Source organism: Primulina tabacum, chromosome 1 (assembly GCF_025594145.1).
Source record: "Primulina tabacum isolate GXHZ01 chromosome 1, ASM2559414v2, whole genome shotgun sequence".
Lineage (NCBI taxonomy): Eukaryota > Viridiplantae > Streptophyta > Magnoliopsida > Lamiales > Gesneriaceae > Primulina > Primulina tabacum.
Genome location: NC_134550.1, coordinates 38350115 through 38371608, shown reverse-complemented (window position 1 = coordinate 38371608; position 21494 = coordinate 38350115).

Here is a 21494-nt window from a genome sequence, read left to right as displayed (position 1 = left end):
GGGTAGGAAAATTCCTCTGAGGGCACTGCAGCAACATGTGGTCTGGACTGCCACAATTAAAACACTTTCCTGAGCCAGACATACATGCTCCAGGATGGCGGCGTGAGCACCTGGGGCAGACTGGGTGCTCATAAGTCCTCGGGGCTGGGCGTCCCCGCTGCTGCTGGCCTCTGTTTCTAGGCGGTCCATGAAAAAGCCTCTTGTTCTGCTGCTGATGATGATGAGGAGGTGGGCGGTGTGGTACCTGAACTGGGCGCTTGCCCTGGCGATCCCTCTCGATATCCCGCAGATCCTGCTCTGCGGCTAGGGCCTTGGAGACAGCAATCTCATAAGTAGCAGGGTCAGACACCCTAACGTCCCAGCGCAAGATCGGCCGTAGACCCACCAGGAAATGCATCAACTTAGCTCTGGCATCATTCGGTATCAGGGGCACAAAATGACAGCCCCTCTCGAACTCCGTAACCGTCATATCTCCCTATCTCAGGCTCATGAACTCAGTGGTCAACCTGGTGCGCACTTCCTCAGCAAAATATTTGGAGTAGAAAACCTCCGTGAAGCGTGTCCATGAAAGTGTAGCCAAGGTCAGGGCTACTGACGCTCCTTCCCACCATAAGCGGGCGTCTCCAGTGAACAGATAGGTGGCACATCGGACTCGGTCTGCGTCTCCTAGCTCCATGAACTCGAAGATAACCTCCAGAGATTTGATCCATCCCTCGGCAATCATGGGGTCAGACGTCCCAGAAAACTCCTTTGGGCGCATCTTCATGAATCGCTCGTAAACAGCCTCTGGCCCTGTCGGCCTAGTCACCACCGCATTATTCCCCGCAAACTGTGCGAAGAACTGTGTCATCGCAGCTAGCATCTGGGCACTCATGTCAGGTGGGGGCAGTGGTGGAGGTGGAGGAGGTGTCTGCCTCTCTTGTCTCTGATCGTCATCGTCCTCGCGGCGGTGCTCGCCACTACCTCTCGGGCGTCCTACTTGACGTCTAGGGGACATACTGTTCCAACATAACCCATACGTAACTAACATGCATAATTCCATAATTTATTTTAAATGAACACTGAAATGCTGAAAATCTGATCGAAATTATTTCATGGAAGCATGCTGCTAAAATAATTCATGCTATAAATAAAATGCTGAACTGTAAAACTTATAGACCGAAGGCGTGGCTTCGCGAGCTTCTCGTGGTCAGTAGTAGTGTAACCCTATACAGAACCACCGCTCTGATACCAACTTGTGAAAGGCCCGAAAATCCTTGCTTTGAAAATTTGCGGAAAATTAAAAATTTTTCTTTTAAAATAAATGGAGTGCCTCATCCATAAAATTAACTGATGAATCAAGTTCAATGTTTAAAAAAAATATATAGCAGCGGAAGAAAATAAAGTTTGCCAAAAATAACAATTCAAAGAATGTCCAACAACTGGTAAAAATGTTTGAGCATAAAATGACATGTGCTGAAACTGAGGTCCTCGGGTGCCACTACTGCTGACCCAAGCAAGCTCATTGGTCCCCGCCCTCGGCCCTGGCCTCATCAGTACCTACAACAATCAAGTCTAGTGAGCCTAAAGACTCAGCATGCAAAAATCGTAGGTAACGAGAAAATGTAATTTGCATGGATAAAATATCATGTCATGAGGCATACTTAAAATAACTTGTAATGAGCAATTATAATACGTGCATAACTGAACTGAAAATCATAGTGAAAATGTTTGCTTCTTGGAGCCCTGTACTGAAATAACTGATAAAAATTTTCTGTTGAGATTATGGTCTACGCCTGTGGCCCCTGCACTGAACTGAACTGATCGGTAACTGGCTACCGGGGAGTATCAAACTGAACTGAGCTGACCGGTCACTGGCGACCGGGTGGTACCAAACTGAACTGATCGGTCACTGGCGACCGTATAAAATAATGCTCCCATAATAGTGAATTAACCACAAGCAATATCGCATAAATCTCAAAAATAAGTATTTTCTATTTTCATGCACGTAATATAATTAAATGGCATAATGAAAATATCCTGTATATTTTACCAACTGGATTGGATCGCTCCCAGGCTCGCTGCAACATAAATATGCCATGAAAAATATGCAATAGCTTATACTTGACCAAACTATGCAATTAAGTTTGAAAATGCGACAATTACGTCTAACGACTTCAAATTTTATCATGACTCCGAACCAACCCGAACCGACACTGAACCGACGTATATTCATGATTAAAATACGCTTAAAATTATGAACTAATGCTCCTAAAATGATGAGGGTCGAAACTAGGTGAAATGGAGGCCAAAACAAGAAACGCTCTTTACGAGAGTCAATTTGGCACATCGCACCGTAAATTCTCGTACGACCTCAAAAATGATCCGAATCACGACCGGTCAAAAACATGACCTTCCTATCTCAATGGGGCATTGTTCAGTCCAAGTCCATAGGCTAAAAGCCGACCGAGAACTCGAACGAGCCTCCGAACCAACACAGCAACTTGCTGTAAATTTCCAGCAGCTATACCATCGCGTATCTTGTGTTGTTTTCGAGACTACCGGCCATTGGGGCGTGAACCACCTACCAGAGACTCTTATCAACATCCCCAGGAATGATTTGAACCATGGCTAAGGGCCCTAGGCCAGCCACAATCCTCACCATTCCAGCAACCAACCAAAAGCTCTTACCGAGGGCCCTCATGCGTGCGTGTGTGGTGTTGTGCTTCGCTTGCTGTCTCGACTCGTTCCAGTGGCCATTGATTGACCATGGCACGATCTAGACATCTAGGGGCATGGTATGAACCGTGGCTAAGGGCCATAGGCCAACCAAGATCCATACCAACCCAACCAAAGCCGAACTCATATGCTGTCAAAACCGAAGGGGGCCGAGAGGGGAGGGGGATGTTCTTGTTTTTAGATTGAAAACCGATGAGCCATGGACAAAGCCACCAAAAGGGCGACTTAGTCTCATCTTAGACATGCTAGGGGAGTGATCCAACCATGGCTATAGGCCCCTAGTGCAGCCATGATCAGATCCTTACCCTTGGACAAAAAAACTGAATTTTTGAAGCTCAATATGACACTCATGGGGGATGTGTTGTCATTGACGAATTCTATTGTGTATGGGACTGGAACCAACGTTCTATCATGACCCTAACATTTCCTAGTACATGTTCATATGCAGCTTCAAGCCCCTGGAACGAGCCACCCCTGAAATCGAAACAAAACATACCAATCGTGAAGCATAGTAGAACCAAAAATCTGCATGTTATATTTTTCTGAAAATTCTTGGTGTGTTTCGGTTTTTGCATGGAAATGATGATCATGTAATGTAAAAATAATGATAATAGGACTTGATTGAGGTTTGAAAGAATCTAGACATGCCTTGGTTTTCGTTTGAATGAAAAACGAAAGAATACGACGATTCGGAGCGGAGGAGGTGGAGCGCTTTCTTTTCTTGCTTCTTCACTCGATTATTTTCTCTTGTTAATGGCTGAGTGGCTCACGATTTTTTTGCCTCTAAAACTCTCTGAATTTCGGTGATGGAGGGGTGGAGAATGATGGTTAGGAGAGTGAGGGGAAGATCCACTAATAAAGGAATTCAAAGGGCAAGACTAAGTCTACCTCTCATTTAAATTTTGAAATTGTTTGATCAAGTCTTCTTGGGGGGAATGAGGTGACCGATATTCTCATCTAGACTAGGTTAGGATATGCTCTAATATTAATTAATTAAGGTTGAACAATAATAAAAAAAAAAACTTTGCATGCTAAACTTAACAAAGAATGGGTCAAAGGGTGAGTTGGCAAAGAAATGATGCATCTCCAAGGGGTGTCCGAAATCTAACTTATAAATGGAGGGGAAATGTTGTTTAATTAGTAAATTTATAACTCTCAAAAGCCTCACCTATCCTTTAAATAATGTAGTGAACTAATCTCTTAATTAAGTAACTTAAATGAGCTTATTTCTTAATCACCTCAAATAACTTAAATTAAATCCTGAAACCTCCTTATTAACTTAAATTAACTTACTTGCTAGCTAAAATAAAGTCTGGAAATATTTATCGAATCTTAAATTTTATCTCAAAACTCCAACTCCAGTCCGGCCTCATTGAATTAACTGAAATGATAAAAATCAAACTACTGCATAAAATAATCAACTTAAGGAAAAGCATTTAAATATTCATGAAATAAAATCATTTTAATTTAAAATACTAGAATTATGCATGGCTTATACGTATACTGATTTACGGGTTCTACATTGCACATTGTCACAGGATAGGATATTGGTGAAAATGCCAAAGTCTGTGACGGTTAGGTCAAGACACCGGTGGTTTGGCTATATCGGAGTGGATAGAATTGGAGTTTCTTCTATTACTGGTGTTCGATATGGAAAGAGCCAAAGTCCGTGAATAAGAACATACCACCACCCCGATCGGGAGTGTAGGTGGGTGTATGTTCTTATTCCGATCGGGATCCCTAGATTAGGACTGAGTCGAGGCTGAGTCTGAGAATCACGGAGAGTGATTCATTGCTTAATATGGAATTATGTTCCTGATGATGGTATATGTTTAGAATATAATTTATTCTTGATATTGATTCATGTTTAGAATTATAATAAATGTGATGAATATCTGATTCATGTTCTGATTCTGATACATGTTATGAATGTTTAATTCATGCTTTTATATTGTTTATATGAAATGCATGTATACATGGTTTATACTGGGAATATAATTCTCACCGGAGTTATCCGGCTGTTGTCTTGTTTGTATGTGTGCATGACAACAGGTGGGACAGGATCAGGGTCAAGACAAGAAGAGAGAGAGATCATGATTAGAGTGGAGACTACGGACTTGGATTAAAGATAGGGTTGAACACTTGATAATTAGTTGTTAAACCTCAGTTTTTATTGAATGTAGATTGTACAGGACATGTACTTTATTTATACAAATCTGTATATTAGTTAGATTCCATTACATTCCGCAATTAAAGAAATTTTTTTTATGACCCAAATTACTTGAATTAATAAATTGATCCTAATGATGATTAAGAATTGAATTAGCATCCGGGTCCTCACAACAGGTGTTATCAGAGCATTAGGTTCCAGAACAATAGGTTCTAGGACTGTAGGTTCTCGAGACTGAGATAGAAGCTAGTGAGCGGGGTAGAATGAATTTTCTTTCCTTGCATGTGATTGCTACCATGTGATTTATTATAATGTTGACTTACATTGTATACGTTAATAGTGCAGTATGTTTTACTGTTTTTGTGACACCTCGACCCGTTTACAATAACAGTAGCAGCGGAATTTAAAATTTTCTTATAAAATGAAGGAAGGTTTCAAAATACATCACCATGAAATGTTTAAAAGTAAATAAATGATCATTCAAATGATATAACAAAATACAAAATATCATTCCTATGATCATGATCCAAAAATACTTGCAAAATAACATCTTCCTTCAAACTTCGTATGCATATGACTCCGGGCCACAATCAACGTCCTGGTCCGTCGCTCTTATCTGCATCACATGAAATAACTGAAATGAGTATAAAACTCAGCAAGTGAAACTCTTACATAGCAATGATACATAGTATAATCTGTAAAACATGGCTTTGAAAACATAAAATACCATCAACTCTAAAAACATGTATATCGTAGCAATAGCATAACAATGAGATGGTATTTCTCTTTACTATGGTGGATTGATATCAATAGTAACTCTGTCTGTGGTGCTCTTATCCCATCGATATAAATCGACAACTCTGAGGGATATAAGCCTATGGTCGTTGATCAACTAATTGCATGCAATCTCTGACTATGTATCTATCAATCCATAAAACATTTAAACTCTTTCTTTGGGACATTTCATCAAACACTTTGATAATCTTTCTCTTTTGTATTCCCTTCTCAAAGTTGAGACATCAATTGCCTCCACAATATACAACAAAGGTATCAATACATAATAGTGAATCAAATGAAGGGAATAACACAATAAAACCTTTGAAACACAATACATATATAATTATGTGAGCACAAGAATGAAATTCCACTTACAACCACTTGAAACCTTGATTCGATACTCTTGGTAGCAATCCTACAACAATAAACCATAATTTGCACCATCAATAACCCAATAACCCAACAACAATACCGTAAAAGCCAAAGAATCAACACCATCACAAACCCATAACATCTCCAACACCAAAAACTAAGAAATAACCAAACCAAAAGCTTACCTTAGCTTCCTTGATCCCAAAATAATCTTGCTCTCAACACAAATAACTAACAAGAAGCTTGAATCAAAGGAAATGAAGAAGGAATGAGAACCCTAGCTCTCCCTTGAAGTAAAGAACCGAGAAGAATGGAGGAAATGAGAGAAATGAGGGCAAACACTTGTATTTAAACACTAAAAATACCAAAACACGAATTTTAAACATTGCTGGCTGCTCGGGCGAACATATTTTTCCGCCCGAGCGCAGAACTCTCGGCCATAAATCCAAAATTTTCGAAGTAGGCTCGCCCGGGCGCACAAACATTCGCGCCCGGGCGCGCACTCTGCGCACTGCCACTCCAGAGATCGCTTCTGAAATGCCTCTTCTCTTCATAATTTGGAAAAGTGGTAAACTACAAAGTTGTAGCTCTATGTCTTATCTTGAATCCCTCAATAATTCAGATCAATTGGACGTTTGTGTAAAACGTTATGCCCATTCTCCCAACATGTGTCACTGGAGGAACGTCGAAACACACGAAACACTTCGGGGCACTTTTGGCTTACCTTCCACAATGATTTGAACAAAACTCAAAATAAGAAAGTTAACCTCTATGTCTTATCTTTTTAATGGAAAGGGCCTCACCTCATTTGGATAAATATATAATTTATCATGAATTTAATCGTAACGCCGCTACAAAAGCACTACACATCATCTATAACCAACCATACTATAAATCATAAATCGAAACTCTTAACATCGAAACTATACCTAAACTTGACCAAGTAGTCAATAAAATTATGTAAACTTAAACCGTACCGTACACCAGGCTTGGCTATTACAATCTCCCCTCCTTAGAGGAATTTCGTCCTCGAAATTGACGTCACTGCACGAACAACTCAGGATACTTCTCTCTCATCTCATCCTCTGGTTCCCACGTGGCCTCTTCGATCAAATGGTTCCTCCAAAGGACTTTAACGATGCCGATATCTTTGTTCTTCAATACTTTAACTTTGCGGTCCAGTATCTGAACCGGAATCTCTTGGTACGTCAAATTCGGCGTCAAGTCCAATGGCTCGTGGCGAAGAACATGGGAAGGATTTGCAATATACTTCCTGAGCATCGATACGTGAAAAACATTATGGACTCTGTCAAGATCTGGCGGTAGGGCTAACTTGTAGGCTCGATCACCAACTCTGTCCAAAATCTCAAAGGGGCCAATAAATCTCGGACTCAACTTGCCCTTCTTGCCAAACCGCATCACACCCTTGAGAGGTGCTATCTTCAAAAACACGTGATCACCAACCTTCAAACTGCAAAGGTCTACGACGTACATCCGCATAGCTCTTCTGTCTCGACTGAGCTGTCTTCATCCTCTCTCTAATAACAGCAACTACATCAGCAGTCTGTTGGACCAACTCTGGACCCAACATCTTCCTCTCACCAATCTCATCCCAATACAAGGGAGATCTACACTTCCTGCCATAAAGTGCTTCATACGGTGCCATCCCAATCGTCTCCTGGTAACTGTTATTGTACGTGAACTCCACAAGAGGTAATTTAGAATCCCAGCTACCAGAATAATCAATAGTGCAAGCTTTGAGCATATCCTCTAGAATCTGAATAACTCTCTCTGATTGACCGTCGCTCTGAGGGTGATATGCTGTACTGAAAGCTAACCGTGAACCCATAGCTCTGTGCAAACTCTTCCAAAACTCTGAGGTAAATCTAGGGTCACGATCAGACACAATCGACACAGGGACACCGTGAAGTCTAACAATCTCTGCTATATAATCCTCGGCATACTGGTTCATGGAATACGTCGTCTTGACTGGGAGAAAATGCGCAGACTTGGTCAATCGATCGACAATAACCTAAATAGAGTTAAAATCTTTCTGCGTTCTGGGAAGACCAGTCACGAAGTCCATCATAATATGCTCCCATTTCCACTGAGGAATCGGCAAAGATAGCAATGTCCCAGCAGGTCTCTGGTGCTCAATCTTCACCTGCTGACAAGTTAGACACTGAGAAATAAATATGGCAATGTTTTTCTTCATACCTGGCCACCAGTAGAGTCTACGAAGATCCTGATACATCTTGGTGCTGCCTGGATGTATCGAATATGGTGCGGTATGTGCCTCTGTCAAGACGTCTCGCCGAATATCATCACCAGTAGGAACAAAAAATACGACCTCTGAATGTCATCAAACCGCCTCCATTCTCTCCAAACTCTGAATTACCTCTCTCCTCAACCCTGGCTCTCAACTCTGACAACTGAACATCAACAGCCTGCTCTCTACGGATCCTGTCCGTCAAAGTAGCCCGAATGACCAATGCTGAAAAGCAAGCAATGGTCCCCGGAACCACCAAAGCTATCTCCTCTGGCTGCAAGTTTAACAACAATGGCTGCTCAATCATCGAACTCAAAGAAGAACTCGATTTACGGCTCAAAGCATCTGCTACAACATTCGCTTTCCCCGGGTGGTAACTAATCGTCACATCATAATCTTTGACAAGCTCTAACCACTGTCTTTGTCGCATATTGAGTTCTTTCTGAGATAACAAATACTTCAAACTCTTGTGGTCCATGAAAATTTCACACTTTTCGCCATATAAGTAATGTCTCCAGATTTTCAAGGCGAAAACCACAGCTGCCAGCTCCAGATCGTGCGTAGGATAATTTTCCTCGTAGTCCTTCAACTGGCGAGAAGCATAAGCTATAACCTTTCCACGTTGCATCAGCACTGCACCAAGACCTTTCTTCGACGTGTCAGTAAAAACAACAAAATCCTCAGAGCCACTGGGCAATGCAAGAACAGGAGCTGTCGTCAACTTATCTTTCAACTCTTGGAATGCACTCTGGCAATCATTGGACCACTCGAACTTCACAGTCTTCCTCGTCAGATTGGTTAACGGCAGGGCAATGTTAGAAAAATCTGAGATGAAACGACGATAATAACCTGCCAACCCAAGAAAACTGCGTACCTCTGAGACAGTGGTAGGAATAGGCCACTTCTGAATCGCCTCAATCTTTGCTGGATCAACAGCTATGCCATCCTTCGAAACAACATGGCCTAGAAAAGAAATCTGCTCCAACCAAAACTCACACTTCTTCAACTTAGCATACAACCTCTTCTCTCTCAACAACTGAAGAACAACTCTGAGATGCTCTGCATGAAGCTCTCTGGTTTTGGAATAGATCAAGATGTCGTCGATGAAGACAATGAAGAAGCTATCCAAATACGGCTTGAACACACGGTTCATCAGATCCATGAAAACTGAAGGAGCATTGGTCAGACGAAAAGACATCACAAGAAACTCATAGTGACCATACCTGGTCCAGAACGTTGTCTTAGGGATATTAGATTCCCTAACCTTCAACTGATTGTAGCCAGACCGAAGATCAATCTTCGAAAATACAGTAGCACCTTGCAGCTGATCAAACAAATCATCTATCCGTGGCAACGGATACTTGTTCTTGATAGTCACTTTGTTGAGCTCCCTATAGTCGATACACAGCCGCAACGACCCATCTTTCTTCTTGACAAAAAGAACCGGAGCTCCCCAAGGCGAAGAACTCGGTCGAATAAAACCCTTTTCTAGATCCTGCAACTGCGTCTTCAACTCCTTCATCTCGGTAGGAGCCATCCTATACGGAGCCTTAGAAATAGGAACCGTACCTGGAACCAGATCAATCACAAACTCCACATCTCTATCCGACGGCAAACCCGACACATCATCCTCAAACACATCAGCAAACTCCCTCACAACATCGATATCATCTATATTCAACTTAAGCATTCTATCCATATCCACAATCGAAACCAGATACACATCACAACCTCTACACAGCAACTTCTCAGCCTCAAGACAAGAAATAAAAGGAAGGACCAGTGAAGTACCTGCACTGGCGAGCATACCTTCCCTATTGCCATCATCTGCAAAAGTCACCGTCTTAGCAACGCAATCAATCACTGCACGATAGGTTGATAGCCAATCCATGCCAAGTATAACATCAAATGCAACCATCGGGATGACAATCAAATCAACAAAAACCAAACGCCCATCAATTTGAACAGAGCACGCATACACAATCGATGTCGGGCACAACACATCCCCCGAAGGCAATACAACATTGAACTGGAGGGGAAGAACAGAAGAAACTATACCCAAAGATCTCAAAAACAATTCAGACATAAAAGAATGAGTAGCACCTGTATCAATCAAAGTCGTAGCTACTCTACCTGAAATTAAAATAGTACTAGAGATCACAGAAGAATCATGGTTTATACCTTCCTTGGTCATCGTAAAGATGCTACCCTGCACCTTATCCTTGCTCGCTCCCCTTGGACAATCTTTAGCAATGTGGCCAGCCGTGCCACAACGATAACACATATGAGTGCCAAATCTGCACTCTCCTCGATGATGTCTGCTGGATTTAGGACACAGCGGCTTCTCAGGATCAACTGGAACTAGCGGTGGTCTAGGACTCGATTCCATCTTGCCCTTCCCTTTGAAACGATCCTTGCCTCTCTGATTCGAGCCTTGGCCTCTCTGAGCAACAGCTTGATGCCTCTCCTGCCTCTCTCTGGCGATATCCTTCTCGTCTTGTTCGGCCAACAACGCCTTAGACACAATCTCTTTGAAAGTCACAGCCTTGGACATGTTGATATCTCTCCTGATCTCAGCTCTAAGGCCTCGAATGAAATGAGCACCTTTATCTTTGTCATTTGAAGCAATATACGGAGCAAATAAACAACCCTCCTCGAACTTGAGAATGTACTCATCAACGTTCATGCCTCCCTGTCGAAGCTCCAGAAACTCAGTCACCTTCCTAGCTCGAAGTGCATCGGGAAAGTACTTGTCATAGAACAGGTCTGTGAACTCTTGCCACTTCAAAGCTGAAACATCGACACCAACCTTAGTGGCATTCCACCAGATACGTGCAGCCTTTATCAACATGAATACTGCACAGCTGATTCTGTCTTTATCCTCATACTGAAGATGGTCGAAGATTGCTTCAAGCGCCTTGACCCACTCGGTAGCCACTAACGGATCAGTGCTACCTGCGAATTCCGGTGGATCCATTCTCTTAAAAGCAGAAAAGACGGCATCAGTGCCAACTGCCTGAGCTACTTGGCCTCTCACTTGACCTCTACCCTGCCCTGTTCCTTGCATACGAAGCAGCTACTGAATCTGCTCGCTATGGACCTTGGCCTGCTCTTTCAAGCAACTTGCCGAACTCGTCGACAACCCTCGAGGAAGAACTATCTTCACCCTCTGACGCCTTACGCTTAGGAGGCATACTCTACAATGTGCTCGCAAAAGACATATCAATAAATAACAATGAATAGATGCAAAAGAAAACATACCCGGACAGTTGAAAGTAGACGAAGTCATATGCATTGGTCCGAAGAACGGTGCTCTGATACCACTAAATGTGACACCTCGACCCGTTTACAATAACAGTAGCAGCGGAATTTAAAATTTTCTTATAAAATGAAGGAAGGTTTCAAAATACATCACCATGAAATGTTTAAAAGTAAATAAATGATCATTCAAATGATATAACAAAATACAAAATATCATTCCTATGATCATGATCCAAAAATACTTGCAAAATAACATCTTCCTTCCAACTTCGTATGCATATGACTCCGGGCCACAATCAACGTCCTGGTCCGTCGCTCTTATCTGCATCACATGAAATAACTGAAATGAGTATAAAACTCAGCAAGTGAAACTCTTACATAACAATGATACATAGTATAATCTGTAAAACATGGCTTTGAAAATATAAAATACCATCAACTCTGAAACATGTATATCGTAGCAATAGCATAACAATGAGATGGTATTTCTCTTTACTATGGTGGATTGATATCAATAGTAACTCTGTCTGTGGTGCTCTTATCCCATCGATATAAATCGACAACTCTGAGGGATATAAGCCTATGGTCGTTGATCAACTAATTGCATGCAATCTCTGACTATGTATCTATCAATCCATAAAACATTTAAACTCTTTCTTTGGGACATTTCATCAAACACTTTGATAATTTTTCTCTTTTGTATTTCCTTCTCAAAGTTGAGACATCAATTGCCTCCACAATATACAACAAAGGTATCAATACATAATAGTGAATCAAATGAAGGGAATAACACAATAAAACCTTTGAAACACAATACATATATAATCATGTGAGCACAAGAATGAAATTTACTTACAACCACTTGAAACCTTGATTCGATACTCTTGGTAGCAATCCTACAACAATAAACCATAATTTGCACCATCAATAACCCAATAACCCAACAACAATACCATAAAAGCCAAAGAATCAACACCATCACAAACCCATAACATCTCCAACACCAAAAACTAAGAAATAACCAAACCAAAAGCTTACCTTAGCTTCCTTGATCCCAAAATAATCTTGCTCTCAACACAAATAACTAACAAGAAGCTTGAATCAAAGGAAATGAAGAAGGAATGAGAACCCTAGCTCTCCCTTGAAGTGAAGAACCGAGAAGAATAGAGGAAATGAGAGAAATGAGGGCAAACACTTGTATTTAAACACTAAAAATACCAAAACACGAATTTTAAACATTGCTGGCCGCTCGGGCGAACATATTTTTCCGCCCGAGCGCAGAACTCTCGGCCAGAAATCCAAAATTTTCGAAGTAGGCTCGCCCGGGCGCACAAACTTTCCCGCCCGGGCGCGCACTCTGCGCACTGCCAGTCCAAAGATCGCTTCTGAAACGCCTCTTCCCTTCATAATTTGGAAAAGTGGTAAACTACAAAGTTGTAGCTCTATGTCTTATCTTAAATCCCTCAATATTTCAGATCAATTGGACGTTTGAGTAAAAAGTTATGCCCATTCTCCCAACATGTGTCATTGGAGGAACGTCGAAACACACGAAACACTTCGGGGCACTTTTGGCTTACCTTCCACAATGATTTGAACAAAACTCAAAATAAGAAAGTTACACCTCTATGTCTTATCTTTCTAATGGAAAAGGCCTCACCACATTTGGATCAATATACAATTTATCATTAATTTAATCGTAACGCCGCTACAAAAGCACTACACATCATCTATAACTAACCATACTATAAATCATAAATCGAAACTCTTAACATCGAAACTATACCTAAACTTGACCAAGTAGTCAATAAACTTATGAAAACTTAAACCGTACCGTACACCAGGCTTGGCTATTACAATCTCCCCTCCTTAGAGGAATTTCGTCCTCGAAATTGACGTCACTGCACGAACAACTCCGGATACTTCTCTCTCATCTCATCCTCTGGTTCCCACGTGGCCTCTTCGATCAAATGGTTCCTCCAAAGGACTTTAACGATGCCGATATCTTTTTTCTCAAAACTTTAACTTTGCGGTCCAGTATCTGAACCGGAATCTCTTGGTACGTCAAATTCGGCATCAAGTCCAATGGCTCGTGGCAAAGAACATGGGAAGGATTCGCAATATACTTCCTGAGCATCGATACGTGAAAAACATTATGGACTCTGTCAAGATCTGGCGGTAGGGCTAACCTGTAGGCTCGATCACCAACTCTGTCCAAAATCTCAAAGGGGACTCAACTTGCCCTTCTTGCCAAACCGCATCACACACTTGAGAGGTGCTATCTTCAAAAACACGTGATCGCCAACCTCAAACTGCAAAGGTCTACGACGTACATCCGCATAGCTCTTCTGTCTCGACTGCGCTGTCTTCATCCTCTCTCTAATAACAGCAACTACATCAGCAGTCTGTTGGACCAACTCTGGACCCAACATCTTTCTCTCACCAATCTCATCCCAATACAAGGGAGATCTACACTTCCTGCCATGAAGTGCTTCGTACGGTGCCATCCCAATCGTCGCCTGGTAACTGTTATTGTACGTGAACTCCACAAGAGGCAATTTAGAATCCCAGCTACCAGAATAATCAATAGTGCAAGCTATGAGCATATCCTCTAGAATCTGAATAACTCTCTCTGATTGACCGTCGCTCTGAGGGTGATATGCTGTACTGAAAGCTAACCGTGAACCCATAGCTCTGTGCAAACTCTTCCAAAACTCTGAGGTAAATCTAGGGTCACGATCAGACACAATCGACACAGGGACACCGTGAAGTCTAACAATCTCTTCTATATAATCCTCGGCATACTGGTTCATGGAATACGTCGTCTTGACTGGGAGAAAATGCGCAGACTTGGTCAATCGATCGACAAAAACCCAAATAGAGTTAAAACCTTTCTGCGTTTTGGGAAGACCAGTCACGAAGTCCATCGTAATATGCTCCCATTTCCACTGAGGAATCGGCAAAGATAGCAATGTCCCAGCAGGTCTCTGGTGCTCAATCTTCACCTGCTGACAAGTTAGACACTGAGAAATAAACATGGCAATGTCTTTCTTCATACCTGGCCACCAGTAGAGTCTACGAAGATCCTGATACATCTTGGTGCTGCCTGGATGTATCGAATATGGTGCTGTATGTGCCACTGTCAAGACGTCTCGCCGAATATCATCACCAGTAGGAACACAAATACGACCTCTGAATGTCATCAAACCGCCTCCATTCACTCCAAACTCTGAATTACCTCTCTCCTCAGCCCTGGCTCTCAACTCTGACAACTGAACATCAACAGCCTGCTCTCTACGGATCCTGTCCGTCAAAGTAGCCCGAATGACCAACGCTGAAAAGCGAGCAATGGTCCCCGGAACCACCAAAGATATCTCCTCTCGCTGCAAGTCTAACAACAACGGCTGCTGAATCATCGAACTCAAAGAAGAACTCGATTTACGGCTCAAAGCATCTGCTACAACATTCGCTTTCCCCGGGTGGAAACTAATCGTCACATGATAATCTTTGACAAGCTCTAACCACCGTCTTTGTCGAATATTGAGTTCTTTCTGAGAAAACAAATACTTCAAACTCTTGTGGTCCGTGAAAATTTCACACTTTTCGCCATATAAGTAATGTCTCCAGATTTTCAAGGCGAAAACCACAGCTGCCAGCTCAAGATCGTGCGTAGGATATTTCTTCTCGTAGTCCTTCAAACTGCGAGAAGCATAAGCTATAACCTTTCCACGTTGCATCAGCACTGCACCAAGACCTTTCTTCGACGCGTCAGTAAAAACAACAAAATCCTCAGAGCCACTGGGCAATGCAAGAACAGGAGCTGTCGTCAAATTATCTTTCAACTCTTGGAATGCACTCTGGCAATCATTGGACCACTCAAACTTCACAGTCTTCCTCGTTGTAGGATTGCTACCAAGAGTATCGAATCAAGGTTTCAAGTGGTTGTAAGTGGAATTTCATTCTTGTGCTCACATGATTATATATGTATTGTGTTTCAAAGGTTTTATTGTGTTATTCCCTTCATTTGATTCACTATTATGTATTGATACCTTTGTTGTATATTGTGGAGGCAATTGATGTCTCAACTTTGAGAAGGAAATACAAAAAGAGAAAGATTATCAAAGTGTTTGATGAAATGTCCCAAAGAAAGAGTTTAAATGTTTTATGGATTGATAGATACATAGTCAGAGATTGCATGCAATTAGTTGATCAACACCATCACAAACCCATAACATCTCCAACACCAAAAACTAAGAAATAACCAAACCAAAAGCTTACCTTAGCTTCCTCGATCCCAAAATAATCTTGCTCTCAACACAAATAACTAACAAGAAGCTTGAATCAAAGGAAATGAAGAAGGAATGAGAACCCTAGCTCTCCCTTGAAGTGAAGAACCGAGAAGAATAGAGGAAATGAGAGAAATGAGGGCAAACACTTGTATTTAAACACTAAAAATACCAAAACACGAATTTTAAACATTGCTGGCCGCTCGGGCGAACATATTTTTCCGCCCGAGCGCAGAACTCTCGGCCAGAAATCCAAAATTTTCGAAGTAGGCTCGCCCGGGCGCACAAACTTTCCCGCCCGGGCGCGCACTCTGCGCACTGCCAGTCCAAAGATCGCTTCTGAAACGCCTCTTCCCTTCATAATTTGGAAAAGTGGTAAACTACAAAGTTGTAGCTCTATGTCTTATCTTAAATCCCTCAATATTTCAGATCAATTGGACGTTTGAGTAAAAAGTTATGCCCATTCTCCCAACATGTGTCATTGGAGGAACGTCGAAACACACGAAACACTTCGGGGCACTTTTGGATTACCTTCCACAATGATTTGAACAAAACTCAAAATAAGAAAGTTACACCTCTATGTCTTATCTTTCTAATGGAAAAGGCCTCACCACATTTGGATCAATATACAATTTATCATTAATTTAATCGTAACGCCGCTACAAAAGCACTACACATCATCTATAACTAACCATACTATAAATCATAAATCGAAACTCTTAACATCGAAACTATACCTAAACTTGACCAAGTAGTCAATAAACTTATGAAAACTTAAACCGTACCGTACACCAGGCTTGGCTATTACAATCTCCCCTCCTTAGAGGAATTTCGTCCTCGAAATTGACGTCACTGCACGAACAACTCCGGATACTTCTCTCTCATCTCATCCTCTGGTTCCCACGTGGCCTCTTCGATCAAATGGTTCCTCCAAAGGACTTTAACGATGCCGATATCTTTTTTCTCAAAACTTTAACTTTGCGGTCCAGTATCTGAACCGGAATCTCTTGGTACGTCAAATTCGGCATCAAGTCAAATGGCTCGTGGCAAAGAACATGGGAAGGATTCGCAATATACTTCCTGAGCATCGATACGTGAAAAACATTATGGACTCTGTCAAGATCTGGCGGTAGGGCTAACCTGTAGGCTCGATCACCAACTCTGTCCAAAATCTCAAAGGGGACTCAACTTGCCCTTCTTGCCAAACCGCATCACACACTTGAGAGGTGCTATCTTCAAAAACACGTGATCGCCAACCTCAAACTGCAAAGGTCTACGACGTACATCCGCATAGCTCTTCTGTCTCGACTGCGCTGTCTTCATCCTCTCTCTAATAACAGCAACTACATCAGCAGTCTGTTGGACCAACTCTGGACCCAACATCTTTCTCTCACCAATCTCATCCCAATACAAGGGAGATCTACACTTCCTGCCATGAAGTGCTTCGTACGGTGCCATCCCAATCGTCGCCTGGTAACTGTTATTGTACGTGAACTCCACAAGAGGCAATTTAGAATCCCAGCTACCAGAATAATCAATAGTGCAAGCTCTGAGCATATCCTCTAGAATCTGAATAACTCTCTCTGATTGACCGTCGCTCTGAGGGTGATATGCTGTACTGAAAGCTAACCGTGAACCCATAGCTCTGTGCAAACTCTTCCAAAACTCTGAGGTAAATCTAGGGTCACGATCAGACACAATCGACACAGGGACACCGTGAAGTCTAACAATCTCTTCTATATAATCCTCGGCATACTGGTTCATGGAATACGTCGTCTTGACTGGGAGAAAATGCGCAGACTTGGTCAATCGATCGACAAAAACCCAAATAGAGTTAAAACCTTTCTGCGTTTTGGGAAGACCAGTCACGAAGTCCATCGTAATATGCTCCCATTTCCACTGAGGAATCGGCAAAGATAGCAATGTCCCAGCAGGTCTCTGGTGCTCAATCTTCACCTGCTGACATGTTAGACACTGAGAAATAAACATGGCAATGTCTTTCTTCATACCTGGCCACCAGTAGAGTCTACGAAGATCCTGATACATCTTGGTGCTGCCTGGATGTATCGAATATGGTGCGGTATGTGCCACTGTCAAGACGTCTCGCCGAATATCATCACCAGTAGGAACACAAATACGACCTCTGAATGTCATCAAACCGCCTCCATTCACTCCAAACTCTGAATTACCTCTCTCCTCAGCCCTGGCTCTCAACTCTGACAACTGAACATCAACAGCCTGCTCTCTACGGATCCTGTCCGTCAAAGTAGCCCGAATGACCAACGCTGAAAAGCGAGCAATGGTCCCCGGAACCACCAAAGATATCTCCTCTCGCTGCAAGTCTAACAACAACGGCTGCTGAATCATCAAACTCAAAGAAGAACTCAATTTACGGCTCAAAGCATCTGCTACAACATTCGCTTTCCCCGGGTGGAAACTAATCGTCACATGATAATCTTTGACAAGCTCTAACCACCGTCTTTGTCGAATATTGAGTTCTTTCTGAGAAAACAAATACTTCAAACTCTTGTGGTCCGTGAAAATTTCACACTTTTCGCCATATAAGTAATGTCTCCAGATTTTCAAGGCGAAAACCACAGCTGCCAGCTCAAGATCGTGCGTAGGATATTTCTTCTCGTAGTCCTTCAACTGGCGAGAAGCATAAGCTATAACCTTTCCACGTTGCATCAGCACTGCACCAAGACCTTTCTTCGACGCGTCAGTAAAAACAACAAAATCCTCAGAGCCACTGGGCAATGCAAGAACAGGAGCTGTCGTCAAATTATCTTTCAACTCTTGGAATGCACTCTGGCAATCATTGGACCACTCAAACTTCACAGTCTTCCTCGTCAGATTGGTTAACGGCAGGGCAATCTTAGAAAAATCTGAGATGAAACGACGATAATAACCTGCCAACCCAAGAAAACTGCGTACCTCTGAGACAGTGGTAGGAATAGGCCACTTCTGAATCGCCTCAATCTTTGCTGGATCAACAGCTATGCCATCCTTCGAAACAACATGGCCTAGAAAAAAAATCTGCTCCAACCAAAACTCACACTTCTTCAACTTAGCATACAACCTCTTCTCTCTCAACAACTGAAGAACAACTCTGAGATGCTCTGCATGAAGCTCTCTGGTTTTGGAATAGATCAAGATGTCGTCGATGAAGACAATGACGAAGCTATCCAAATACGGCTTGAACACACGGTTCATCAGATCCATGAAAACTGAAGGAGCATTGGTCAGACCAAAAGACATCACAAGAAACTCATATTGACCATACCTGGTCCGGAACGCTGTCTTAGGGATATCAGATTCCCTAACCTTCAACTGATTGTAGCCAGACCGAAGATCAATCTTCGAAAATACAGTAGCACCTTGCAGCTGATCAAACAAATCATCTATCCGTGGCAACAGATACTTGTTCTTGATAGTCACTTTGTTGAGCTCCCTATAGTCGATACACAGCCGCAACGACCCATCTTTCTTCTTGACAAAAAGAACCGGAGCTCCCCAAGGCGAAGAACTCGGTCGAATAAAACCCTTGTCTAAAAGATCCTGCAACTGCGTCTTCAACTCCTTCATCTTGGTAGGAGCCATCCTATACGGAGCCTTAGAAATAGGAACCGTACCTGGAACCAGATCAATCACAAACTCCACATCTCTATCCGGCGGCAAACCCGGCACATCATCCTCAAACACATCAGCAAACTCCCTCACAACATCGATATCATCTATATTCAACTTAACCATTCTATCCATATCCACAATCGAAGCCAGAAACACATCACAACCTCTACACAGCAACTTCTCAGCCTCAAGACAAGAAATAAAAGGAAGGACCAGTGAAGTACCTGCACTGGCGAGCATACCTTCCCTATTGCCATCATCTGCAAAAGTCACCGTCTTAGCAACGCAATCAATCACTGTACGATAGGTTGATAGCCAATCCATGCCAAGTATAACATCAAATGCAACCATCGGGATGACAATCAAATCAACAAAAGCCAAACGCCCATCAATTTGAACAGAGCACGCATACACAATCGATGTCGGGCACAACACATCCCCCGAAGGCAATACAACATTGAACTGGAGGGGAAGAACAGAAGAAACTATACCCAAAGATCTCAAAAACAATTCAGACATAAAAGAATGAGTAGCACCTGTATCAATCAAAGTCGTAGCTACTCTGCCTGAAATTAAAATAGTACTAGAGATCACAGAAGAATCATGGTTTATACCTTCCTTGGTCAACGTAAAGATGCGACCCTGCACCTTATCCTTGCTCGCTCGCCTTGGACAATCTTTAGCAATGTGGCCAGCCGTGCCACAACGATAACACATATGAGTGCCAAATCTGCACTCTCCTCGATGATGTCTGCTGCATTTAGGACACAACGGCTTCTCAGGATCAACTGGAACTAGCGGTGGTCTAGGACTCGATTCCATCTTGCCCTTCCCTTTGAAACGATCCTTGCCTCTCTGATTCGAGCCCTGGCCTCTCTGAGCAACAGCTTGATGCCTCTCCTGCCTCTCTCTGGCGATATCCTTCTCGTCTTGTTCGGCCAACAACGCCTTAGACACAATCTCTTTGAAAGTCACAGCCTTGGACATGTTGATATCTCTCCTGATCTCAGCTCTAAGGCCTCGAATGAAATGAGCACCTTTATCTTTGTCATTTGAAGCAATATACGGAGCAAATAAACAACCCTCCTCGAACTTGAGAATGTACTCATCAACGTTCATGCCTCCCTGTCGAAGCTCCAGAAACTCAGTCACCTTCCTAGCTCGAAGTGCATCGGGAAAGTACTTGTCATAGAACAGGTCTGTGAACTCTTGCCACTTCAAAGCTGAAACATCGACACCAACCTTAGTGGCATTCCACCAGATACGCGCAGCCTTTATCAACATGAATACTGCACAGCTGATTCTGTCTTTATCCTCATACTGAAGATGGTCGAAGATTGCTTCAAGCGCCTTGACCCATTCGACAGCCACTAACGGATCAGTGCTACCTGCGAATTCCGGTGGATCCATTCTCTTAAAAGCAGAAAAGACGGCATCAGTGCCAACTGACTGAGCTACTTGGCCTCTCACTTGACCTCTACCCTGCCCTGTTCCTTGCATACGAAGCAACTGCTGGATCTGTTCGCTATGAACCTTCGGCTTGCTCTTTCAACAACTTGCCGAACTCGTCGACAACTCTCGAGGAAGAACTATCCTCACCCTCTGACGCCTTACGCTTAGGAGGCATACTCTACAATGTGCTCGCAAAAGACATATCAATAAATAACAATGAGTAGATGCAAAAGAAAACATACCCGGACAGTTGAAAGTAGACGAAGTCATATGCATTGGTCCGAAGAACGGTGCTCTGATACTACTAAATGTGACACCTCGACCCGTTTACAATAACAGTAGCAGCGGAATTTAAAATTTTCTTATAAAATGAAGGAATGTTTCAAAATACATCACCATGAAATGTTTAAAAGTAAATAAATGATCATTCAAATGATATAACAAAATACAAAATATCATTCCTATGATCATGATCCAAAAATACTTGCAAAATAACATCTTCCTTCCAACTTCGTATGCATATGACTCCGGGCCACAATCAACGTCCTGGTCCGTCGCTCTT